Below are 27,693 nucleotides of genomic sequence, written 5' to 3'. Positions count from 1 at the left end.
TACCCTACCTCTTTATCCCTTGCAGAAATGGTTGGTTCATTTTTTAGCCACAAAAATCACATAGTTCCCTCTCAACCAAATGAAAAACTACTTTCTTCCCTCTCTGGAAATGCATACTTACTACCTTGGCAGAGTATTTCATAGTTTTCTCATGATTTTCACAGGGTTGGTGTTTGGGTGAAGGAAAAGGGACAAGATGGAGGAAGGTGAACAAGATGGAGCAGTCCCTGTTGTTTCCGGGTTCTTCTTCACAGATTTTCCCGCGCCCGGGGAAGAACCAAATCAACTGAGCATGCGCAGAATGACGTCAAGCCGAGGACACCAAAATTCAAGAAGCCACTCCTACACACATGCCCCGAACTCCTCCCCTTCCAGCTCCCAGGCATAAAAGTCCGCCCCTGGCCGGAGCCGGGGTGACTTCTTCGGCCCCAGCATTTGTGGACCAGAGAACATCACCCCAGAGCGCCGGCGCGACTTCCCTGGCCCCCCACACCTGAGGACCAGAGAACTTCGCCTGAGAGTGTGTGCATATTTGCAATAAAAAACTGCCACTTTCTTACGTACTTTGGCCTCATGTTTAATTACTTAGCTCTCCTAAATTAAGTTACATTAAATTAAATTAAATCAAAACAGTTGGCATATCCAAGTTGTAGACGTGATGGGCTGACTTGCCCAAGATTGCCCAGTTATTATGTGGTTGAGAGGGGAATCAAATCTAGGTCTGACTGCAATTCCATTGTTAAGTAATTTCAAACACTAACCAAGAGAACTACCATCTACTGTGTTGTGCTACAACTGGAGTGACATGTCTAGAACTCTTTCAACAGGAAAAAGTTTGTTCACTCCTGATTTAGTCACTCAACAAACATTTAGTAAGCAACAACTACAGGTAGAACTCTGATAGCGGCTTTATTACTACAAACAATCAACCCTAATATGTAGCAGTATTTACTATGTGCCAGGGGATTTTTCTAAATTATTACCTTTAATCTTCTCAAAATTTCTGTGTGATGTTTGTGTATGGGTATGTGTTGTGATTTTCTGAATTCTCAAAACTTCACTTAAGGTCAAACATTAAGCTTGGAAGTTAGAATTTGGATTCTGGCCTATCTAAACCATGAGCCTATGTTCTTTGTATTGTATAACTTTGTAACTTACAGATAACGAAAAGCAATGCAAATAATTTTTGTCTACAGATGCAAATAAATTATGTCCAGTGGAGGTTCAATCGACTTCCCCTCCACTTTTGATCCATTTGCAATTAATTTCAGCATTTTTTAAATTCCATGTAAATTAATGGTTCTACAAATTTGTTACAACTTTCTTGGTTCCCTCATTCATTAACAACTTAAGTAAATTTTCTGACAAGCATTTGTATATCTGTATATAAGTCAATTTTTTAAAAATTACTCTTTTGCAGAGGTTACCAAGATGCCATTTTTACTATCTTGAACCTCACATTTTTATTTGGGAGGGCATACATACCAAACTATAATCAATGTGACCACAAATTATATATACCTATGTACAAACTGGGGAGGAAGAGTGAGAAAGAATAAAGGGATTAAGAGGTCACTTCAACAAACAGTGAGGTCACTTACAGAATTCACAAGACCTGGCTTTGGAACATGGCTCTCCCACTGCCTATGTGTGAGACTCTGGACAAGTTACTAAACCTCTCAAAGCCTCATTTACCTCATCTATAAATTAGGGATAATAATAGTATTTGCCTCATAAGATTGACTATCAACACAAAAATTAAGTAACTATCTTTTTTTTTCTTAAGTGACGGGGTCTCTCTCTCTCCCAGCCTGGAGTGTAAAGGTGTGATCCTAGCTCACCGCAGCCTTGAACTCCTGGGTTCCAGGGATTCTCCCACCTCAGTCTCCCAAGTAGCTGGGACGACAGGCATGTGCCACTACACCCGGCTTATTTTTATTTTCTTATTTTTTGTACAGACAGGGACTTGCTATGTTGCCCAGGCTGGTCTCCAATTCTTGGCCTCAAGTGGTTCTCCCACCTTAGTCTCTCAAAGCACTGGGATTACAGGTGTTAGTCACCATGCCCAGCTTAAGTAACTATTGCTTGTAAAGGGCCCAGTGCATATCAAATGTTCAGTAAGTGTTAGCCATCATTATTGAGATTCTTCTATGAGAAATATTGATGAAAGAAATTAGTTCTATTTAAAAATGGGTAGATCTTCACAAAAGAAGGTGCATTTTACCTGGGACTTGAAAGGTTAGGTCACCAAGCAAAGAACTGGAGTAATGTCATTTGACATAAAAGAAACATAAATTAAAGAAAGAGTCATGAAAGGGTCAACAAAGGTGAGTCATAGTGCCAAATTTACAAAGAAGGTAATTCCCAGGGGGACACTGCATTTGTCAGGTGACCTGAATTTTTCTAAATTTGTTAAAGCTTGTACCTCTCTACTTCACAGTTGTATAAAGATTACTAAAGCCAAATAGGAATACATTATCCAGGTACCAATTTACATAAAAACCTAGACACCAAATTATCATGACTACAGTTGTGACCACTCGCCAAGTCAAATACCCTTCAGGAATAAGTGGTTATTTTATTCTAAACTTTATAAGCAACAAAAAAATATGGGTTCAAAGTGCAAACCACATTTTAGACAGATCGAACTTTATACAACATACTTTAACAGCTTGCATTCAATGTGCACACATATGCATCCCTCTACACACATGAAAATAACACACAAAGCCAATTACCTCCTTGCTCTTATCCTGGACATAACTGCTTTCTTTCTGTACCTGGTTATATGTCATTTCTACATTTCATTGGTCTTGTTATGGTTCACATTAAAATTTCCCCTGCTCTATTTCCAGTCAATTGCTTTCTTGGATACTTTGGACAGGAGAATAAACTTCAGAGAATTCTCAGTTCTGTGTCAACATTTGCTAAAAGTTTACTCAAAACTCTTAATGCACCATGTTTGCATAATCCCATCTGTTTGCTCCTTTTTATTCCCTCATACACTCAAGTGAATGCTAAACCGTAAAAGGCCCACTATCTATACATACGAGTTCTACAAAGTTGCCTACTGTAGAGACTTGCAAGTCTCCTATAACTCAGGAACATCAACTGTCTCTGTTAGAGCAATGATGGATAAGATAGAAAAGATTTAACTTTGAATTTTGGGCAGGAAGATTACTTCCTCAAAAAGCCTTCTCCTAAAAACAAAAACAAAAACCTTACAGGTACTCCCTGTGCCGTACTGTTAGAGCTCATCCCAGCTCTAGCCTCTGGAGGTTCTGCCCTGTGATTGTTTCAAGCTCTCTTCCTTATGAAGAGGTACACACGTGACTGCCGCCATCGATAAAGGATGAAGTGAGTGTACTTAGCTAAAGGGCACTGCAATAATTTTTCTCTTCCATGTGAGAAAGTTAATCTTGAAAATTCTCTGGCTCACTGCCTGTTTTTAAATCATCTTTTGGGGAGGGGTGGCCAAGGGGGCATGTTAAGTTCAAATCAGCCCCTCTTCCCACTCCCATATCAATTGCTTTTTAAAAATAATAATAAGATAGTAGCACCTATCAAGCCTTCAGATTTGTTTTCAAGACAGTGCTAATGACTCAGTATTTTAACGGGCAATGCCCCCCCAGTGTCCATTGTAGGGAAGCAGTCCTGGGTGATAGACTAAATTTGATTAGCGCTGGGGCTGTGGCTGTTCCGTGGAGGCAACGTGATTCCTGTAGGAATCTAGGGTGAATGGTGGCCTGAGAAATAGTCAGTGAAAAGATTTATAATCCCCAACAACAAACCAGCTCCTAGTTCCAAAGAAATCATCGTGTCTTTTCCACCCCTGCTGTAGCATGTTATCTATATTAGGAAACACATTGAGTATCTTGAACCCATTTCAATGAGTGCAGCGGGACTAGAATATAATTTTTCTTTGTTTGCCCTGACTCTTAAATGTTTGCTTCCAGAGCCAAGGCCCTTCAGTACTCCCATTATGGCCCTGCAGAGGGGATGTGAGAATAGTCAGGAATTTTGATGGGAGTTTACCAAAGCAAAACTTCGCAGACCACTGGTGGCAATTTAGGAAGCAGATAATTTTTATAAGCACTTGGCCTGAATGGTATGGACAAGTTCACACACACCTTTGATGTTTCCACGGCTTGCACCGCTGAAGAAATGAGCTATTTCCATTCTCCTCTCACTCCAGAGTGAAAGAGTAAAACCTGAGCCAGGCCTGTCTGGGACACTTTACTAACCAGAAAGCATAGCCTGGGGAAAAAATGCAATAAGATCTCCCGCCAGGTCCAGTTCAGACCCCTTCGTGACGAGAGGCCAAACATCAGGAAAATTTGGGAGCAGTAATGCTAGGTTTCTGAGTTAAAGTGTTTTCTCACAAGTGATTGAGTATAATTCACTCAACTTGCTCTATGCAAACCGGACTTGTGTGAGAAAGTTCCAGTTAGGACTTAAACCCAAAGAAAGTTAACCACTTTGCCCCTCTGACCTGCCTGCTATTCCCCTCCATCTTTATCATGTATATTGGTAGAATCCTTCATACTTTTTCAAAAAGTTGACTCATATGTAATTTCCATTCATTCTCATCTTATCGGTAAAAAGGACACTGTTATGATTCCCATTGGGGTCTAAGAACCAGAAGGGTTGAGTGACTAGTTCATGGCCAATGTTAGCAGCAGAACTGGATCCACACTCTATACTTCCTAACTCTCAGTAGTAAAAATAATCACTACCATCAATGAACACTATTCCCGCGCTTAGGCACTGTGCCGAGCACTTTATGAACATTACCTCGATTCCTTGTGAGAACCCTATAAGGTAGGTATCATTAATCCCAGATGAGAAATACTGGACTTAAGAGGTTACATAATTTCCCCATGATGAGACATGCTACAAATCATGAGGGCTCTGTTATAAGGGGAACATAATTCCTCAGCTTACCCACTATTATAGTGCCTCCCAGTCCAATGCCTTTGTCTACGCAAACTCAATGCTAAATTGAAAAATTACAAGTTTTCTCTTGATTTCAAATACATTCCTTTTAAAATATCTAATAAATTTATGAAATTCTAGTTTGGTCCACTTTGATATTGTCAAAAGGCAAACACTCTGAAAACTGAAAAGTGCTGTCTTTTGTCAGGTGTTTTTACTGATCCAAGTATTATTCGCTTCTATCTCTTATTTCGTTTAAAAGAAAAACAGATGGTCTAACATCAATTCCCGCATGAAATTTTCTAGACTCTCCAGCAAACTTTATGAGCATAGTAAGTTCTAGAAACAAACAGCATGGATTTAAATCCCAAATACACAAACGGACAACCTCTGGAATATGGGCAAGTTGCTCAACCTCATACTTCAGTTTTCTCACGTCTGCGTTAGGGGTAAAAATACTTCACAAGGATATTATAAAGAAGAAGTAATGAGAATGCACTGAGCATTGTATAAATGACCAATAATTACTGGAATTGTTTTCTTGTTATTTCTGCCTCTGCAAAATGTCTCAGGATTGCCCTAATTTCACTAGGTTGAAAAAACCTGAAAACTCTCCTTGATGAAGTGTTCCAAATGCAGGTTTCTCATAAACAGATAATAAAGCATCCTACACCCTAACTGGGGAATAAAATGTCATTTTATACTTCATAAGTCAACTCCATCTCTTAAAATTATTATTCAACCGGTATTACTAAAACTGCCATCTTCTATAGCACCTTAGTACTCCTATCAGATAGGTGTTCTTGAACACAATGTCCTGTGTTAATCTGGTCAAACAGGAGCCATCTGCAAAGCCAGAATGGCAAGGCACAAACAAATTTCCCCAATCCACAAAGGAGAGTTTCCCCAAAATATAAGAAGTTATATTTTTATTGTGAAAATGCTTTTTTTTTACCCTAGTTATATAATATATGCTTACTAAAGTTAGGGATAATTAACTTTAGTAAAATTAAGAATATGTATATAAAAAGCAAAGAAAGATGAACCCATAATTCTGCCTCCCAGAGATAGCTACTAGTAACATTTTGGTATCTTTCCATTTCATCTTTCTGCTATGCATTTTAAAAATATAATTGGAATCATTCTGCATGCAAAATGTTACATTCTGGGTTTTCTTTCTTTCTGTTTTTTTTTTTCTCTCCGCTTAGACCATTATAACGTCAGCATTTTCCATGTTACTGCAGACTTTTTATAAACGTTTTCACTGGCTATGGGATATTTCATAGGTTAGTTTTGTCACAATTTTCTTAACCATTTCCCTTTGCTATATCCCCCGAAGGCTTTTAAGCTGTCAAGCCCAGACAAGATTTGTAGACACACAGCCCTAAGGATGGGGCCTGCCTGTGGTCATGAACCAGGTCATTTTGGGAACTAGCTACATCACTTTTCACCATAGGTAAGAATCACCGTGAGTCCTCCTCTTCAAATGCCAACAGACCCTGAGTCCAGTGATGTGTAAACCCCAAATGCCAGTAGTTCTGGTCAACAATTACAGCAACTCCTCTAAGATAAATAAAATAATGTTCTCGACAGGCCTGGCCACCCACAGTGAGCACACGGAAGAGCACAAACACCTCCCACCCACCTCTGCAGCCTGTGTTCCAACACAAACCAAGGGTGCAGACGTGAATTCCGTCTTTTCTCCTCTTGCCCTACTCAGTTTATTTCCAAAAATCACTGTTCCATCACCACTTAACACCATTTGCCATGAATTGCACCATAAAACATACTTTTTAAATAATAGATCGTGTTCATTATATTTTCTTTTTTAACAAAGAAGGCAGAAAGGCAAGGATTAGGTAGATAAAACAATGTAGAACTTGCAATAGTCATAGAATGTAACACTGAAATCAGAAATCACAATTACCAAGGCTCTTTTAACACCCACATGCACATGCATGACCTTCATCTTAAAATCCAAGATTCAAAGCTAAGTCTTTGAATTTAAAAATGGTTGTGTGGTCTTACAAAACAACTTCTAAGTTGCATTTGCATTTCAAACAAACAAACAACAAACACAAATTTTTGTTTTAAGCAGTTAAAGTTTAAGCAAAGAGAAAACAGCATTTTTGCACTTCTAGGCACAGTAGCTAGAATTTAGAAAATCTTCATCATTCCTGTTAAAACAAGATTGAGAAACAGGAAAGAAACTGTTTCAAGTTGAAAGTAAGGATGGCTTAATGGAAAACAATGGACTTTGTCAGGATAAGAGCTAGGCCTGAATTCTAATTCAAGGCACATGCAGGAGGGATAAGTAGCCACTTCAAAGGGTTCTTTGAATGTTAAATATGGTACCTACAATGCCAAGTACCATCTCTGGCACAGAGCAAGTATTAAAGTGTAAGGACTGCAGAATTATTGTCAACACAAAGAAAAGCCTATACCGCAAGAAGGAGGAAGCTGTCAGGGAGTCATATTGCACTGATAATTTATGAGTGTAAATAATCATAAGCATAAGGTCAAGGACCTAGAGATTAAGAAACTAGGACTATTGCTTCTTTTTGTTAACTTCATGAAGCAAACCAAGAACTGAGAAGAAAAAGTACACTCTTCCTAGGCTTCTTGGTTTGTCTTGAGGCAGCCTGCCCAACGTAGAGTCCTCGGGTACTTTGTGAATTTCTCAACTGCAGAGACTGGTTCTCCGCCCTCATGTCAGTCCCCTACACAGAACCATGGCAACTTTATGCCCATCACTCAACTCAGTCCAAGGTCAGGCTCCTAAACCTACCCAGACTATAGATGGCACTCAGAAAAATCCTAATCCAGGCTTCACACAGCTCAGGGACAAGTCATTCTGCTTGTCTGCCGCTGCTGTGTTTCACTTCAATTCTAGTAAATGGGCTTCTGCCTCTTTCCTATTGTTAAGCTTTGCTGTCCTACCACAACTCCAGGGACTGCAGTATGTCCTTGTTCCTTGAAGGGTGTCTCCCGTTTTAAAATTTCTGCTCTGAAACTCCAAAATATCTATTACATGTTTGTCACCTGCTCCACATTTTAGAGGCTGTTTTGTTTTGAGGTAGAGTCTCACTCTGTCACCCAGGGTAGAGTGTAGTGGCACGATCTTGGCTGCAACCTCCACCTGTCAGGTTCAAGAGATTCTCTTGCCTCAGCCTCCTGAGTAGCTGGGATTACAGGGGCCTGCCACCATGCCCAACTAATTTTTGCATTTTTAGTAGAGATGGGCTTTCACCATGTTGGTCGGGTGGGTCTTGAACTCCTGACCTCAAATGATCCGCCTACCTTGGCCTCCCAAAGTGCTGGGATTGCAGGCCTGAGTCACCATGTCCAGCCTGCACCACATTCTCTTTGTGTTAGAAGATCTCCATGTGTGTCTGTCCTTAGGCCTGACATCAGTTCTCTAAGTACATTGCTCATTGTGATTTCTTGTCCTCTCCAAACCCACAATTAACACCAGTCCCAAATGCAGATAGTCTCCCAGATTCCACAGCAGTACTGGTCTAGACTATTCTGCCTTCTCCACCATTTCCCAGATGCCATGGTAAATGACAGCAGAATTACCATCATCTACTTATCTCACCCCACAGGACAAACTATTCTCACTCAACTACAAATTATTTGCCTAATGTTGGACTTTTCTTCTTCCTCCTCATGGAAACTATTTTAGTCCATGTCCTCTGAACTGGTCACTCAGCCAGGACTCAGTCCACTTGACAGTCCAGGCACCCCAAACACCACCTCAACACTGTGACTCTCTTGCTATAGTGATATCAAGATACCCCGATTCACAGATTTGTAGCACCAGAAAGCAGTTTTAGAAACTTACTTTATATCTTACAGATAAGAAAATGAGACCCAGATATTAATATCAAAGGGTGAATCAGTGGCAAGGCTGAAACTAGGAATTTCCAGATCTAGAGTACTTCAGGCTACTCTTCACATGGTTCTTAGATGAGTGATACGGTTTGGCTGTGTCCCCAGCCAAATCTCATCTTGAATCGTAGCTCCCATAATCCCAACGTGTGATGGGATGGACCCAGTGGGAGGTAATTAAATCATGGGGGCGGGTTTTTCCCGCGCCCTTCTCATGATAGTGAATAAGTCTCACGAGATCTGATGGTTTTATAAAGGGCAAACCCCCTGCACATGCTCTTTCCTGTCACCATGTAAGACATGACTTTGCTCCTTCTTCACCTTCTGCCATGACTGTGAGACCTTCCCAGCCATGTGGAACTGTGAGTCCATTAAACCTCTTTCGCTTGATAAATTACTCAGTCTCAGGTATTTCTTCATAGCAGTATGAAAATGGACCAATACAATGAGTATATCTATGAACCAATGAAAAAAACAAATCCTTTGCACATTCCCCTGAAATCTCAAATTCTTCATTTCAGTCCAGTCTCCACATCTTTTTTTAATACTCCCATACTGACATGTTCTTTTAGGAAATCTCTTTCTTCCATAGGCCAAAGATGCCTCAAGGTAGAGAAAATGTTTTCATTCTTAAATTTTTCCACTCAGTTTTAGATGTTCAGCTGAAAAAGTTAATAGCCTTGAGTGTTCCTTCTGTAATTCCACGACTTACGAGAGTGAGGTTTCCATTTGCCACTCTCTCCTGCATTATCATCAATCCCTGCAGCCTTTCAGTGGAAAGTCCAGGAACTAGTAATACAAAGAATTCTAAGTAACTTCAGCCTAAAAGCTTAGAATGCTTGAAATGTAAGGATCCTTGGAGGCCATCTGCTCTAACCAGTATTAGTCTTATTTTACAGAGTAGGGAATGGAGGCCTACACCATTTGACTCTTAACCCAATATGCTCTTCTCTATGCCATTCCCCAACCTCCAAATAATGAATTCCTCTATATTTGTTTCTGAGTGAAGATGTCATCCTAGGTCATGCTTCTGTACCAGACCTCAATCGGTAGAACTACCCAAAAATATGTTTGTGGGTTTGGATTGCATTTACCTCATGCTTCTTCATGAATGACTTCAGTTCCACATGGTTTTATCATGAACATTGTTTGAAAAGAAAAGAAAATAGTCAAATCCACAAGTCTGTCACTGCCCCCTTGACAGATTAGCATGGCCTATAGATTCAGGCAAAGTTGTGTGTCACTGACAAGCTGTAAAACCCAGGTCACCCTTGGCAGCCTCTTTTAGCCTTGGTTTTCTTATCTGCAAAATGGGAACAACACCACTCACTTCCTAGGGTTATGATATAATGTATTATGACAAATAACACTTGGCTTAGTACACAATAAGCATTCAATAAATGGTAGCCATATTATTTATTATTGTTACTATTATTATCATTTCTGTGGATTTTGCCTTGTCTGCCTTGGCTCTTTTTGACTGGTCTCTTTGTTCTGACTTAAGCCGTTTCACCCTATAGTCCAGAAAATGTAAGAAGAGAGACAAAGGATTCCCCAAAAGCAGTATTGAACCAAGTTAGGGCAATAAGATGAGGAAAAGATCATCAGAATAAAAAAAATCAAAATCATAAGGGGGTTAGTTTTACACTCCAGGTTATCACAAATTTTGTATCAAGACTGATACATCGAGCATTACATTGAGCCATTTTCCCCCATAATGCATTTATGAGACTATCATTTCAATTTGTTAAATAGTCCTAGATTTAGGTAGTTTGTGTGCCTGGCACATAGCAGGAATTCAATGAGTGAATGAATAAAAGAATGACTGTGTCAAATAAGCAAATATATATATATATGCATATAAAATATATATTGTATAGATATATATCTCAAAACTCTGAAACAGCTGTATTTGCTAGGTCATTTACAATGTTAAAGTAAGTTTTAGAATATTTCTATCTTAACTGGAGATATGAATTAAAACATTTTGTTGGAGAAAATGTGTAATTTCATATAATACAAAATATAATCATTCAAATATACTTTTGGAAATTTATAGATATTTTCATGTATTCATGACGCTGATAGCTCGAAAGCAGCTATTATGTCAAGGCAAATTATTAGCTCTCACAACTGTGTAATAAACAGAGCTATAATTCATGTTTATTTACAAATATTCTTTCTAGTTATTATGAGATTTAGCACATGTCCATCTATTACGATTATTAGTTTCCTTTTGTTTTCTTTTAAGTAAAGGCTACTTGCTAAATAACCAATCAATAAACATCTCTAATCAGCTATCTTGGTGCCGTTAACAACGGAATGTGCAATTATTTCAGTCTCCCATATTCCCATTTATATAGAATGATCTGGATCAACTGCTGGGTCAACCTTCCGACAGTCAGTCCAGTATATCTGAAGAGAAGTGAAAAGTTGCTATAGTAATATGTATATGAGAGCTCTTCATGGCAATGACCATGAGGGATCCAATCAAAGAAACATTTAGCCTGGTAAGTCTGAAGAGCCTCACGGTCAGAGGGAGAAAGTCAAATGTGAGACCTCACTAATGAATTTTATTCCTTGGGCATGTTGAACTGGAACCATAAGGGCCTTGCTAGGAAGATATAAATAAATACGAGTAAAGATAATGTCTGTGGCTGGAAAATATGAAGAACTCTTTCTTTATGTGCCCATGACCTGGCTCCAAGGACAGTCCTCAAAGTGGTTTCATAATTGTTTTCAGCAATATTGGTATTGCAGGAATTGGTCAACCAATAGAATATGCACACACACATACACTTATATATTTTGTATGCATTTTATTATTATTATTTTACCTATTCTGGTAAATTTATCAAAAATAAAAGAAAAGTCTGGCTGAGTAGTTTATAGTCACACTTCAAACCTAATAGTCGTTCTTAAGCTGAAATTCTGGGATCATCCTGTATATCTTTCTCTTTCCTCAAAAGCTGTAAGTTCAGCTATTCCCAGGTAAGAACTGCCTTGCTTATATGTACTTTGTAAAACTTTTTCCCCTTTTTCTTTCTCTTTTTTTTTTTTTTGTTTCCTTGTTGTTGTTGTTGTTTTTGAGATGAGGTCTTGCTCTGTCACCCAGGCTACAGTGCAGTGGACTGATCACAGCTCACTGCAGCCCTTACCTCCCAGACTCAAGCAATCCTCTTACCTCAGCCTCTCAAGTAGCTAGAACTACAAGCACATGCCACCACACCCAGCTATTTTTTTTTTTTTTTGATAGAGACAGGGTCTTGCTATGTTGCCCAGGGTAGTCTCAAACGCCTTGGCCTCGCAAAGTGCTGGGATTATAGGCAGGAGTCACCTTGCCCAGCCCTTCCTTCCTTTCTTCCTTCTTCCTTTTCTCCCTCCCTCTTTCCTTCTTTCTTCTTCTTCTTCTTCTTTTTTTTTTTTCCTGATTTGAGAATACACTAAAATTTGAAGAGAAAAATTGAAAGCAGAAAAATGCTTTGAGCCACAACCAGTTCTTTTCAAACAGTCCGCAAACCTGGTCCTCCTCATTTGGACAATTACAGCCAAAAGAAGGATCTAGTTTCAAAGTGCAGCTGCTCATTTGAAGTGGGATAAGCATGGTTAATTTTTTCAATGAGAAAATGGTGATGAATGGAATAGAAAATAAAGATATCTTTAAAGCTAGACCAAAAAAAAAAGTTGTTTTAACTCCAGAAGGTCATCAATTTGGAAATATTATCCAGAGAATTTTTCAAATCACAGAGAAGAGCTTCCAGGAAATCTTAAATGACTACTAATGAAAAGTATTCCTTAGAGTCCAGTTGAAATAAAAGTCACAATAGTCACATATGTAACTCGATGCCCTGAAACACCCAGCTGCAGCAGAATCTATAGGAGCCCAATGGGATCCCAATGTTCAAAATTATCTTCTTTGTAAACCACACAGCAATAGTAACAAAGGTCTTCACAATTTTTATTAATAAAAATTTATTGTAAATTGCAATCATATTTAAATTCTTATGATTTCATAATATTATTTTGCAAACTAAAACAAACAAAATGATCTTTAAAACCATAGCTAATTGTGATCACACGAGTATTTTGCTTTGTGGAAATTTATTGCATGAACATGCTTAATTTGTATACATTTTAGCTTGTATGATGTGTCAATTGAAAGCTTACTAATTAAAAAGAAACTATACTCAATCTTTTCCTTCCATATGAAATGTTTTTCCCAGATACATTCTTTTAAATAATATGCAAACACAAAATTGCAAATCTCCTTCAAAGTCTTATAGAAAAAATTGTAAGCTATGTTTGAAAGTTATTTTTAAAACATTTTATTTCTTAAATGTAATTTCAAAAATACATTATTTTTATTCCATGTGAGGCATGTTAAATTTAATACCTCTCCAAATAACCAAAGAGCATTTTGTATCAAGCACCTACACTGTGTTGGTATATCATTATGACTGGCACGCCTTTTCTTTTTGAAAATAGTCTTCATATGTAAGCAAAGGGCATAATGAGCACTATAGCTGCCTGTTGCCTTGTGGAGTTTTATCAATAATGTAGTCAACAAACAGATGTTTTGTGGGTAACCACACTGTGTTATAGGTTATCTAAGACCTCATACCTTTGCTTTGACTTCCACCAGCATTCATGAATTAAGAAAACCTCAGGGTAGAGGGGAGGTGGTATGTGAAATAGAGCATTCTTATTTGTCACCAAAATTACTGACTTTTGAAGTCAGTAATTATTTTTTATTGTGTTTAACTATTTATTTTCAAGAAAATAAGTGGGAGAATCTTACAATGACTTCTGAGTCCTCTGTCTTAGGGATACCTCTTAAAGGGCCAATTAAGATATGTATTGCATAGTAGTTACTAAAAAAGATGACTAACAAGTTTAAAAAAAAATATGTTAACCATTTTCTGTGGCCAACTGCCTGAAAAGCTTCAGATTGCTTTGTATTTCCAACCAACACTGACTGGCATTTACTCTTAGTAAGCAGAAGTTGTCACAAACGACAGAAAGTGATTAGCAATCACTTGCTACACGACATGAGATAGTCTTAAAACTCCCATTTACCCCCTACTGAACCAATATCTTAGCTCATTCTAGAGGACATGAATGAGTATTTCTCTAGCAACTAACATAAGTGAAAATACAAGCCCTAGCTCTGTAGAATGCACAAATTTGGTCACAAAGGAAAATGAAAGCAAGCACCCTAATACTAACTCAAGACACTTTACTTAGAGGAAAAACAGCCTGCATCCCATAACATTTTATGATACCAAATGAGATGCAGGCAATGTAATTTCACTTATGTGATTCACTTACAGGCGATGCAAATGCAATCTTGCTGATTACATTGAAAACAAAGGACTGAATCTGCTTATTTATAGAGCAGGCCCATAGTCATGCAAAAATCATGCTACCCCCCACCTGGTGCGGAAGAAAAAGAAAACAATCAGGCTGATGACCTTTACATCTCCACAGAAAGAAAAATGATGTTAACATGAACCCTGGGTTGACCCAATAGGCTTAACAATGTGGCTTCTTGGTGCCCCGAATAGAAAACAAGGTCAACTGTGTGAGTAATCGTTAGCTGAGGTGTTCAACCCACATGCAAACATGTCCAATGTTTTATTTGTTTTTTAAATAGCCAAAAGAAGTGTTCTGTAAGCATTTTCATCTATGTTTAATTTTAAACCTTCATGTGGGTGTGCGCGCGCGCACACACACACACACTTATTTCAATATGGACAGCAGAGATGTATAATTTCTACAGTGAAATAAATACTGCTACAGCCAGTATATTCACCAGTTGGACTCTTCACAATGCGTATTTTATGAACTTCTCTGCCTGCTAAGTTGGGGTCTTGAGCATTCCAGAGCCACTGTTTTTAATCATCACCAAAAACTAGAGCTTTTATTAGATAATTTCCCCATTATGAAGTTCAATAGTTCAACTGAATGTGAAGTTCAAAGTCTCAACTGAATGTGAGTTTACTGCCAAATGCCGTCTCTGAACTTCCCAGAAAAGCAACAGAGCTGGAAGAATTCTAGCATGTCCTGTGATGCTGTTTTTAAAGGTCTAACAGGTAATACTGGCTCAATTCCGGCAAATAAACCAATGCCCAGTCACCAGCCACTGCACCAACATCCTAGGAGTCTGCCTGCAGCCTTACTGATAGCTAGATCTGTAGCAACCTAGGCAAAGAGGGTTATTGCCAAAGCCAACTTTGGCCCAGCTGCAGTCCAACATGAAGTTTAATGTGATACCTCACACACCTGCCACCCGACATTTTCCAAAAGGAAAATTGCCTGTGGCTAAAAGTGCTCCTTGTGGAGTAACCTGTGACCACAGGGTTTCTCCACCCTAATGAAGAAGATGCACTTCAGTAGCCTACCAAGTGATGCCAACACCAATGACAGAGAACAGAAGCAATTTTCTGTGCAATAACACCACTTCCTTTTGGTCAGAGACATCATTTACAAATAGTAACCTCTGTGGATTTCTCAAAAATGGTGCCTTTGAAGTTACCCTTGATCTTTGATACTCGGCCATAGTCAGGTCTGAAAACCACACTCAAATTGAGCTTTGTAAAATATACTGGGTTGAAGCATCCCACCTTTCATCTTCATGTCTCCAAATGGAAAGACCTAAAAGCATATAGGTTTGCTCATTTCAACACACAGCAAGCAGTGGGCCAGAAAACATCTAACTTGTTTGAAATGTAAGCCATTATCCAAGCCACAGCATATGGCCACACACTTCTCAACTCCCACAACCAAGCAAAAATGCAATTGCTGTCCAAGTGCGCACAGGCTCCGAATAGGAAACGGCAGTGGTTTCTGAAGCCCATAAGGCCAGAAGATGCTGCCAGACTTGAGAAGAACCAAAGGACAAAAGAGTGGTAGAAACAGGAGGGCATATTCTGAAATGAAAGTAAAGTGTGATCCTCCAGGGCAGAAAATAGCTGCTCCTGTTTATTTTAAGCTGCTTTCCATCACAGGGTGCCTCCTACGGGAAGCCTACCTTCTTTCACGTTTGGGAGAATAGTCAAACCTGATGCATGCCTACAGGGAAAAACTAGGAAATAACATTGTAAAGCATTTCAGTAGAACTAGGGTAGATGCCCAAAAAGTCTTATTTTAGACATGTTCTTGAATTCTTCCTTGCTTCTCTTACTCAGTTAGCATTTATTGTCTGCCCCAAACTGTAAGTTCCTTAGGCACCAAAGCTTATTAAGGGTCATAAAGAGTCACATTCTGTACTAGAAACCAGCAGTCCTGCTTGACCTTGAGCACGTCACTCAACCTCTCTGGGCTGCCAGTAGGCTATACGTAAAATTCTCTACTTCCATTTCCTTCACAGTGAGTACAGCACAAAAGTACTTTAAGAACCTTGATATTCTATTAACAATAATGCACACGTGATTATTTTATTAAATATTATTTATTTCAGATGAATTTGATTGTCTCTCTAAACAGGCAAGACACGCTAGCAGACAAAGATTGGGGGTTTATCATTCTATATTATCCCGACTGCTAAACCCAATAAAACATTCCTTCATTAATTTGTTCATCAATAATTATTTATGTGTCAGGCACTGTACTATGCATTGGGGTTAAAACGAGAAGCAAAACCAGGATCCCTGTATCCCATGCTACTTCCAATAAATACTTATTGATTCATATACTGTAACATTTTCAGTGACACCCAGCTTCCCCCAGACATCCCACTCTCCTTGCTCATTTCCTCCCTCCCTATCCTATAGATCAGCAGTCCCCAACCTTTTTGGCACCAGGGACAGGTGTGGTGAAAGACAATTTTTCCATGGATGGGGGTATGAGGAGGTAGATTTCAGTATGAAACTGGTCCACCTCAGATCATCAGGCATTAGATTTTCGTAAGGAGTAAGCAACCTAGATCCCTCACACACACAATTCATAATACGGTTTGGGCTCCTATGAGAATCCAATGACACAGCTGATCTGACAGGAGGCGGAGCTCAGGCAGTAATGCTGATGCAGCTCACCTCTACAGAATACCCAAGGTAGCCTCAATCACTTAGTGCCAAAATATGAGAGCTCCCAACAAACCATTCTTAAGGTATTGATGAGTAAGTGACAAGAGATGGTAGGGGCAATTTCAGCAAACTATAAGGAGAGACACCGAAGCAAGCATGGTAGGCCATTAACTAGTGCTTGGGTGAGCATGTTAGTAGCAGGGGCAACTCTAAAGAGGGTGGGGAGATTTTGAATTCAGACAGAATTCAGACAGAAAAATGGGTAGAGAAATCCCCACATACATTTACTGTGAGGACAAAATGACAGGACAAATACATATTGAAGACTGTTTATTATTTTGTCAAAGATGAATTTGTTACTGAACTCATGGACAAGGCAGAGGATTCGAGATCAGCCAGCATCAATCCTGCCCTTGTAGGGCTTCCAGTCTAGAAAGGGCAATATTGCTGTGTGTGGGTATCCCCTTATAGGAACGAATGTAAATTTCAAAATGGAGGTAACTAGTGCTGGGAAATTGATGGATTTAAGTCATTGACACTATGTAAGGCTGATCTTTTGCTCTTTCTCCCACATGCCTCTTTGTTCTGGGAACAGGTCTTGAGAAACAACTGGGAAAAGGAAATTGACAAACCCTTTCTTCTACTCTGGCTAGAGGAAAGCTAACTCTCTCTTGCTACTATGTCTTAACCTTTTCTCAAGATCTCATGTTTATCTCCCTGAGTCACCTGGGCTGGCAAGATACACATCTACTAAGCATTTTGTATTTTTAGTGGCTTCTTCTAATTGACCCCAAGGTAATCATTCCCTGACTTTGTCTGCCCTCAGCTTTCATGTATATCTATCCATTCAAGCACACATATGCTTATAAATTCAGGCTCTGGGTGTTCTGTACCTAGTCATGCCCAGTTGCACTGGAAGGTCTTTTACCTCTGATAATGATGATAACACCAAAATGAAACACTTCTATAGAACTTACTACGTCCCCAGAAAATTTGGTAGGTACTATACTTAAAGCAGTTGATTTAACCTTTGCAACAGTCCTTTGAGAAAGGTACTACTTGCTTCCCTCATTTATGGATGAGAACACAGAGAGGTCACATTTATTGATGAGAACACAGAGAGGTCAAGTAACTCGCTCAAAGTCACACAGATAGTAAGAGTGAGACCAAGATCCAAACTTTGGCAGTCTGCTTCTAGAATCCATGTTCTTAAACACTATATTGCTTCCCTGTCTCCTCAGGCAATAAAGCTCAGCAATATATTTCCAGACCCTCAGGCATTTATTTCAAAACTATTTATTGAAGCCTTATATGTTAAACTCGACTACATGTTCTTAATTTACTGAGCATTCATACTTATTTTAAAAATCTAGCCAAGAGACCAAAATGAGGGAGAGAGTACTTGAAACAAATGCACTCAATTCTGTGTGCATGGAATGCGTTCATGCCCCCCAATCTGACTCCATGTGTGAGCAAACAAGATACATAAATCTGAGTAGTGTGGCTGTTCATGTAAACAATTCAGAACCTTATCATTTCTCTCTGAACTGACTCCAATTCATCAAAAATGTAGGAGCGGGTTATATATGACACCCTCCATTAACTGAAACACACCAATAAATTTCCAAAATGTAGGACTCAGCACCAAAAAGAAAAAAATGGGTAGAGAAATCCCCACATACATTGTGGAACTCCGTGCAGCCTGTGTCTCCCCTGTGCAGTCTTGAATCATGCATAATGCAACACCGCAACTGCTAACAGCAGGCGCGCACCAGATAATTTACACTTGTTTTTATGGACACGAGGAACTGATCTTTGAAGCTGTCCCTAATGAGATTCCGCTTGGCCCTAACAGCATCCTGAGAGAGTGTTCCGGTTTTCTACTTGGCATCCGGTGCATATTTATAATGCAGAATACAGACTCATTTAAATTGCGCATGTGGATTTTGGTGTCTTCCCTATTTTAAAGAAAGATTTTCATATACTAAGGAGCACTGACTCCTCAATTACTAAACCATACTTTACCTAAACAATGTCACTGCCAGCCCCACAGGTACTTATCAAAGAGGTAGGTCCATCAAAGCGCCTTTACCTGCAGGGCAAAAAGCTCCTCCAGCTCCAACCCTGCACTCAAGTCCAGAGACTCAATTAGGTCTTCAGCCAAAAGGCATCTCCAGAAAGTCTAATTATACAACACCTTCCTTAGTAGACACAGCCACAGGGAAAGTTAGAGAGAAAACCTGAAGTCAGTCATCTAAATTAAAAACTTCCTGCCCCAAAAGTGCTTGCAATACAGACTTCTCTTTCTTAGTATCTCCCCTCTTTTAACTTCTAGGCCATGTAAAATTTTCCTAAGCCTGGCACTTTACAGCAGGATCTTTTCCTGATCATTTGCTTTTCAAGGGGTTTGCAGTTTAGTCACCCATAATTAGAACTCCATTGCATACTTACTTTGAATTTCCTTTGTTTTACCTTCAAGTCAATGTTTTTAAGAAAGGTTTTCTATCACTGTCATACCAATACTGTTATGACAGTGTTGTCTGTATTTAACCCAAATCACAGATTTTTGTCCAAAAAGTTGTTATGTAAAAATGTTCAGTGTTTACTATTTAAAAAAATGTAAAGTCATTAAACATCAGAGTATAGAATAAAAATTGGTTCGCCTTATTCAAAATGCATGATTCCCATGATGACAGATGACCCGTTTTCAGGTCTTCATTTCAAGTAAACTCCACATATTAGGAGCAGTTGTCGGGTTCCAGGTAAGTGGGCTGAAATATATCTTAATTAATTTCACGCTTCTGACTGATAATTGTTGACTCCAAATATGATCAATAAGTGAGCATTTTATAAGGAGTTAAAACAATATACTTTTCAATGCCTCCATTTTTAAATTAAAGAACAATATAGAAAACCCAAATCTCTAGGGTCAAATTGAAAGTGGAAGCTTTGATATTTTTTCCTGTGTTAGAATTGAGAGTTTACTATTGTCAAAGCAAAAGTCAACTGAAGGCAGAGATGACAGCATTAATGTATGAGTATCAGAAATACTCACTCTGAGCTTCATCCAGCTCCATCCTGAAAAAAACACGGAAGACTTACATAAGTTACCCTTTTTAAAGCCAAGTACATCCTCAAGTCTACATACCTGCTCCCAAAATGAATGAGTGATTGCAAGGCAGCACTCACTTCCTGGGGAAGCACATGTTAATCCCTCGAATCCTTGCAAACTCAGCTTTCATTCATTCATTCATTCATTCAACAGGTGTTTATATAGTCTCCAGAACATGCCTAGCATTGTGATAGGTGTTGTGAATACAGACAGCAAAAAATAAATAAAAAGAAAAAGATAAGGTCACTGCCCTCATAGAGCTTATATCCTAGTGGAAGACAGACATTTCACAAACAATTCAAGAATATATTTATGATAAGTACAGCCAAAGGACAGTACCACTCACAGGTTTGGGAGTATGTATAAGGGGGACACCTAATCCACAGAGAAGACAGGGGCTCCCTAAAAATGTGACAAAGTGAGAGAGAGAAAATAGTGTTTAGGGAAGAAGACCGTCCACATTCTTTTGTGACTCAAAGTTTACGGCCACGGATCAGCCTGTTGCTCTCTGGCACCTCTCAGCATCTCTCTACTTGAAAAAACAAAAAATACAAGAGGTGTGCCTAGAAAGCTGGACTTATAATGCATCTTTCCTTCGATGTCAGCACTAAATCCAAACGGTTTTGAAGACCTTGGGAAAAATTCGGTGGACAGATCACCAAAGTTGGCACTAACTCTTGCCAAAAGTCTGGCTGGCACCAATGCACAGACTAAATTGGCCATAAAAACCTCACTGTAGTCTTGTTCCTCTCAAAGGAAATCATTTTGTGATCAACAATGAGGCTTACCCAGAGGCCAGTCTTAGGGGGAGGCCTAGAATTTTGAGCTTAACTCAATTGCACGGTTTAGGGCAAGAGTTTCATGTTTCAGATGTGCAGTCAAGTAATCTGATCCCATCAGAGTTTTAATGGCTCCTAAAAAATTCAAAGTGTTAAATTCTTTTTCCCAGCCTCCCCGAGAGCAATCAGAGGGTGCTTTTTTCCAGCTCCCAATCTCCTCCCTCCAGTTTCTTATTCTCATACTCGAACAGTTACTAAGTCACTAATTTAATACATTTACTACTCATGTCTTAATCCCAAAGTCTGATTATAATCTGTGTTCTAAAGTAGTGCCCAAGCACTTATCCTGTCCCCTTTGAAAAACACTGACAGAGAAGACATACAAGGATAATGGAAGTGGAATATTTAGAAACGGTGCTTTATTTCAGGGCCGACACTATTATCATGAACCCCTATAAACCTGAGAACATTTTCGCCCAAGCAAATTCCACAACTCCAGTAAAAGACACATCACTGAGAGTTACACTGTCCCAGGCAGCAGGCAGGGAGCTAAGTGTTTATTAAGTCTCTGCCCCTGGCTATCAGGTTAACAGAGACTCCATCCCTCCCTCCCTGTGTCTCCCCTGGGAGACAGCAAAACCGTAAAACTTCTTGACAAGAATAAAACAGACACACCAAACTTAAAGGCACGAAAAATGTTATAGTGATGAGGGACTATATGTCACTATTAAAACTGCAGAAGCTCATGTTAATGTTTTAGAGGCAATAATGATACATGATATTGTTAACAATAATAGCCACCATACATGGAGCATTTAGACACTGCACTGAGTGCTGTACTGGGCACTAAGCATTATCTTCTGTAACCCTCACCATTACTTTTTGAAGCACATATGATTATGATCCCTGCTATAAAGATCAGACACTAGTAGTAGTTCTGGGTATACCTTTTTTTTCTTTTTGGAACTTCTCAAATGACTTCATTTTTAAATACTTTAATTGTGCCCAGATTTCTGCTTAGCAACAGTCACTCTATTCTCAAATGCTTCCCTCTAAAATACAAACCTTCATTCTTTCCCTCTCTCTCTCTTTCATGTTCTTTCGTTTACCGCTTTATGAAGATATTAAGCTCAACCATGATTCCTGTAGCCTGTGGTACAGCACCCTGCAAAACAGTGCTATCTGTTTACAACATGGCACGACCCTCCCTGCAGAGTGTGAGACCAGGACTAAAATCCACTAATGACTAGAAAGCTCATTTTAATTCTATACTTGACAAAATAAACACCTCATAAAGACAGGCAGGCAGAAGCTACTTCTCACTCTGGACTGCTTTGTTTTAATCATCTTTAAAAAGGAAGAAGTGGCTGAAGGGAACAGGCCCTAGCACACAAAAAACACAATTATGGCATAAAGAGAGTGAGATAAAAAGCAAAACCCCTTATTTAAAGTTAAATTATTTCTTCCCTCCAATGGGGAGTACCTGTCACTAATGGTCTGTATTAGACCATTGCTGAATTGCAAAGGTTCTTTCAGTGCAAATCCTGGCTGCATTAGTGGGATCTCACTGAGCCCGTCTGAAAAACCAGGGCACTTGATTTCCCTAAAACCAGCTCCCAAAAGGGCTCATTTTTTTTGTTGTTGTTCTCTTTTGTCCACAGAAAATGAAGCTCCACTTACATGTTGGAGGAAATATTTCAAAACATTCCCTTTTTTCTCAAAGTGCAGAATTTATGGTAACAGATAATTAACAACAAATGACAAACAATCTGAGCGGTAAAGGTCCCAGTTTGGTTGCCAAGATGATGGGATCAAATTCCAAGATAAACAGTGGAGCGTGCCGACAGCCATTAACATCGTGGTGGGGTGGAGATGGAGAGATGCAAAACAGGGGAGCTATCCGCCACCACCAAGGGACACAACATGGAGCAAACAGACTCCCATGGGATTATTATTTCCCTTCCGAATTCTCAGGAGGGTCAGTTGCAAGAGGGGCTAGAACAGGACTCACACACTACTGTACAAAACAGAATATCCAAGCCTTTACATGTATTTTACATGAAGAAAGCATTAGACTCTTTGAACTGCATTATGGAAGAATTAAGAATTAATATCCTTTAGGAGTCAACACCTCCTAGCCTGTTGGTTCTTCCCAAAGACTCACCCCTCCCCATTCTTTTCTCTAAGTTTATTGAGTCAAGATAGGTTTCAGTGCTACCAGCTGTGCCCAAAATGTAGGAGTGAAGAACAAAGTGAAAACAAGTTAACCTGTAAAAGTCAGAATTTGAGCACAACATATGGTAAGTCTCCTAGATACTAACAGATGGCAAACCTTGGGAAATCACAACTTCAGATATTCTTACATTTCTTGAAAGCCAGTTCAGAGTTCACTATTTGTCAAATGATTTTTTTAAAAATATTGAAATACAAGCCTTAAAAGTTTTGAATTACCCCAAAAATCGTTGCTTCTCAGAGATCAACATAGGTCTGAGCGTATCAAAAATTCAAAGTATCAAAGTATCAAAAATTGCTATCCTGATCCTTTCATATGCTAGATTCATTGGTATATTGAGTCAGCATATGTACCCTAGAAAGCCAAGGTGCAATTTTGTCTCAACAGAGGAACTTTGTTGACTGAAGTCCAGGGATGCTGACCCGCTCCCAGTGCTAAAGTCAAGCCCAAGGGCGGGACATCATAACTGCCAAGGAGGAGTTATGATCTCACAAATATATCTGCTACATATTCCCTCCTACTTTCTCCCTCTCTCCTTCACAAATACCCCAATTTCTCCTCTTCTTTCCTCTATAAAGTTCATCTTCCCATTATATTCCCTGCCTACCTGCCTTGGGCTGTTCGAGATGCTATAACAAAATAACAAAATAGCATAGACTGGGTAGCTTATAAACGACACGCATTTATCTCTCACAATTCTGGAGACTGGAAAGTCCATGATCAAGGCAGATTCAATGTCTGCTGATGGCCCAATTCCCAGTTCATAGGCAGGCATCTTTTCACCGTAACCTCATATGAAAGAAGAACAAGGGGTTACTCTGGGGCCTCTTTTATAAGGGCTCCATCCTCATGAGAAAATCACCTCTGCAAGGCCGCACCTCCTAATACCATCACCTTTGGAGTTAGGATTTTAACATATGCATTCTGGAGGGGCACAAATATTCAAACCATAGCACTATCCAAGCAGAACCAGTACATAAAAGTCGTATCATTCTTAAACATAGAATGTATTAAATAAAAGGTGCTTAGAGCAATAGGTACAATTTTATGATTAAAAAATCGAGTACAGTTTGATAGGCTTCGGTGGTTATCTTTCAAATCTCCAGACAAAGCAAAATAAAATAAACTGGAGAAAAATTTTCCAGAACTGACTCAGGACTTAAACAGAGCTAGTAAAATGCCTATGTCATAGAAGAAGGCTAACTCTTTCAGGAAATTAGGGAAACATGCTGAGCTTGCTTAGCTGGTGGGAGACTTAACTTTTTTCTTGATTTCAGTTTAAAGTCTTTGTTCAAAACATATTTTAAGCTAAGTGTACAAATATGTACAAGGTTTGAAACTTGGTCTTTGGCCCAAATACCTAAAGCCAAATACCACAAGTAAGCCACTTTTCTTAGCCAATCAGTATAAATGCCAAAAAAGCCCATAGCAAGACAGGAAAGGATATTTTTCCAATCCAAGAATTATCAAATCTTTGAGCTGGAAGGTTTCAGAGACAGTCTGTACAAAGAAATGTGAGTTTCAGTAGAGTCCATGTTTTGATGTAGAGTCCTGCAGTCTTTTAAGGAAGCCACTACCAACAGAGGAACTTCGGTAATGGTCTAATTCTCACTTAGAATTTTAAAGATCAATACTATCAAATGTGAAAAAGTTATCTGTTCCCTCTATTCCATGGTGATGTTGGCTTTCTTTATCTTTTTGGGTTTTTTTTTAAACTAGTTTCAACAGCTCTGAGGCTTAATAAAAACTTGCACAAAAATGTAAATCAACTAGAGAAGCTTATATTCTTGATTTGTGGTAAAGAAGAAAAAAATATTAAAAATCTGCAAAAATGCATTTTCTTATTTGCATATATTTTGTCCCTTCCACAGGGGAAGAAATTGAATAAAACCAATCTTCAAAGCAAAATAGAACAAAAATATGCAGACCCAAATACTGCAAGAGCCAATAAATCCAACAGTTTCCTCTTTGCAGAGTTAGTGTTTCCACACAGACAAAGCCTCTAAGTGTACTTTTTACATTAAAAAACAAAAAAGAAAAAAAAAAGAAGACTAACACGGTGGTCTGCAAAAGTCTGGCAGTTTTGTACATACTGATATTGAAATAATAGTCTAACCGTGCTAGGATAGCTACTTAAACATCTAGTTTCCAGTATACTGTGAAAGTCCAAAAGGGAAAAAGACATGGGAAGGAAAGAGCTAAGGAAATACTGAAAAAGAAGAAAAATAAACTGATGAATAGATCTTCCAAGACTCAGTAAGCTTCTCCTTTTTGGAAACAGTTCAGAATTATCTAGAGTTTGCCATACAGGATGCAGTAGATTCAGCAGCATTAGCTTTGTTTCTACATCTTAAAAGCTCATCTTCATAAGCTTTAAAATCTCAGAATTAAAATCATGTATGTCACAAATACAAACTACCTATTTCATTATGGCCTGTTTAGTTTGTCTTGCCACTTGAATAATTTTTACCAAAATATCCCCATGAAAGAAGTTTAAAGAACAAAAATTGTATTTAGAGCAGGAGTTAGATAGATTCAGTCTGTAAGGAGAGGTGATCTGAATGGCTCCCGGTTGCAGGATATGTCTATGAGTTGATTATGACTATGCTTTCTCTATGAGTCGTTCTTTATCCCTACAAATGTAGGTAACTTTCCAAACCCAAAATCCAGGTATAACATAGAAGACAGGATTTGTTTTATTTCACCAAAATTCTTTACTCTTCCAGAAAGTCAAGTAGCCAACAACCAAATAAACAAAAAACACTGTCCAATTATGCAACATACAGCTAGGGTTCTAGGAACAAATTCCTATGGACAAAAAACAAATCTAATTTTAGATTGCTTCTTTAATGCTCGAGTGCAAACAAAGAATTGTACAGAATAGGAAAAAAGTCAGCTCTAAAATGAAGTCCAACTGTCACGGACCACAAGACGGGTGCCCTCAGGGAGTGTATAGGAAAAAGAATTTATTTTTAAAAATAAATGAGAAAAGAAAACAAAAATACCCAGTGTTTATATATAAAGTGCAAACTAAAAGGGCCATTCAGCATTTCTACAATGAATTTCAGATTGAGAACATTTTACAAATTATGGCCACCATGCTAATGTGCAGGACAGTGATGAATCTGTAATGAAAATAAGAAAGTGGCTTACCAAGAAAGAAGTGTATGTTTCAAATTTTTTTTAAATAGCAAATGCAGCCCAACTCTGTAACAAAATTAATTTCTACCTTGTTAGTAAGTGCCATTTTACAGAGTTCCAGACATTCATTCATTCATCCACTGACACAACTTTTCCTCTGTGTGAGCGTTAGGGGTCATTTCTCTTCTCTCACCACCATATCCCAATGATGTCTCTATTATATTCTTTCCCTACAGAATATCCCTAATGGTGTGGGATTTGTGTTCTTAATTTTACATGGACAAATGTAAAGGTAAGGAATGGGAGAAACCTCAGACTGTTAAAATGGGAAGAGATGATGCTAAGGCCATCAAGTCTATTGACTGGTAAGGAACTTGAAATTGAAAGAGGCCCTACTTGCTAAAGATCACAGAGCTGATTAGTGACCACGACAGGACTGGAATGCAGAGTCCCTGAAATGCTGTCAAGAAGTCTACTACTGTATACTCTTTTAGCTTCCCCAGATGGATTTGAAAATACAGTCATGAGCTGCATAATGACATTTTGGTCAATGACAGACCACATATATGAAGGTGGTACCATAAGATTATAATGGAGTTGAAAATTTTCTATCACCTAATGACACTAGCTGTCATAATGTCATTGTGGTGTAACTTATTACTGATGTGTTTATGGTGATGGTGGTGTAAACAAACCTGCTCTGCCAATATAAAGTATAGCACATACAATTATGTATAGTACATAATATTTGACAATGAAATAAATGACTCTGTCACTGGTTTGCTTATTTGCTGTACTATACTTTTAATTGTTATTTTAGAGTGTACTCCTTCTACTTATTAAAAAAAAAAAAAAAGTTAACTCTAAAACCCTAGCTGCCTCAGGCAGATCCTTCAGGAGATATTCCAGAAGAAGGCATTGCCATCACAGGAGATAACAGCTCCATGCCTGTTACTGCTCCTGAAGACCTTCCAGCGGGACAAGATGTGCAGGTAGAAGGCAGTAATATGAATGATCCTGACCCTGTGTAGGCCTAAGCTAATGTGTGCTCATGTCTTTGTTTTATACACACACACACATACACACACACACCACACACACACTTTTTATTTCAATAGCTTTTGGGATACAAGTAGTTTTTGGTTACATGGATAAATTGTATAGTGATGAAATCTGAGATTTTAGTGCACCCATCACTCGAGTAGTGTATATTGTATCCAATATGTAGTTTTTAAATCCTTCATTCCCTTCCCACCATGTCTTTTCAACAAAAAGCTTAAAAAGCAAAAAATAAAAATAAAAAAAAATTAGTATAAAAACATCTTATCGAATAAGAATATAAAGAAAGAAAATATTTTTGTACAGCTGTACAATGTATTTGTGTTTTAATCTGGTATATAAAAGAGTCAAAACGTTTTAAAAAATTAAAAAGTGTATAAAGTAAAAAAGCCACAGTAAGCTAAGTTTCTTACTTTATTGTTGAAGAGACAAAAATATTGTTTATAAATTTAGTGTAGAGTGTTTGTAAAGCCTAAAATAGTGTTTAGTAATGTCCTAGGCCTTCACATTTACTCACCA

General features: G+C 38.5%; 1 protein-coding gene across 16 annotated transcripts in view; it reads right to left on the bottom strand.

Moving 5' to 3' along the window:
• Nucleotides 1–27,693, bottom strand: part of MPPED2 (metallophosphoesterase domain containing 2) — a 196,542-nt gene that overhangs the window by 156,597 nt on the left and 12,252 nt on the right. Inside the window, exon 3 of one of the 16 annotated variants that reach the window (XM_065528358.1) lies at nucleotides 19,906–19,928. The exons of the other annotated variants lie outside the window; for them this stretch is intronic. The gene's annotated coding sequence lies outside the window, so the exon portion shown is untranslated. The remainder of the gene's footprint in view (nucleotides 1–19,905; nucleotides 19,929–27,693) is intronic. 16 annotated transcript variants of the gene reach the window in all.

The sequence above is a fragment of the Macaca fascicularis genome, chromosome 14 (assembly GCF_037993035.2).
Source record: "Macaca fascicularis isolate 582-1 chromosome 14, T2T-MFA8v1.1".
Lineage (NCBI taxonomy): Eukaryota > Metazoa > Chordata > Mammalia > Primates > Cercopithecidae > Macaca > Macaca fascicularis.
The sequence above is the reverse complement of the archived record's forward strand: the minus strand, read 5'-3'. Positions and strand labels throughout refer to the sequence as shown.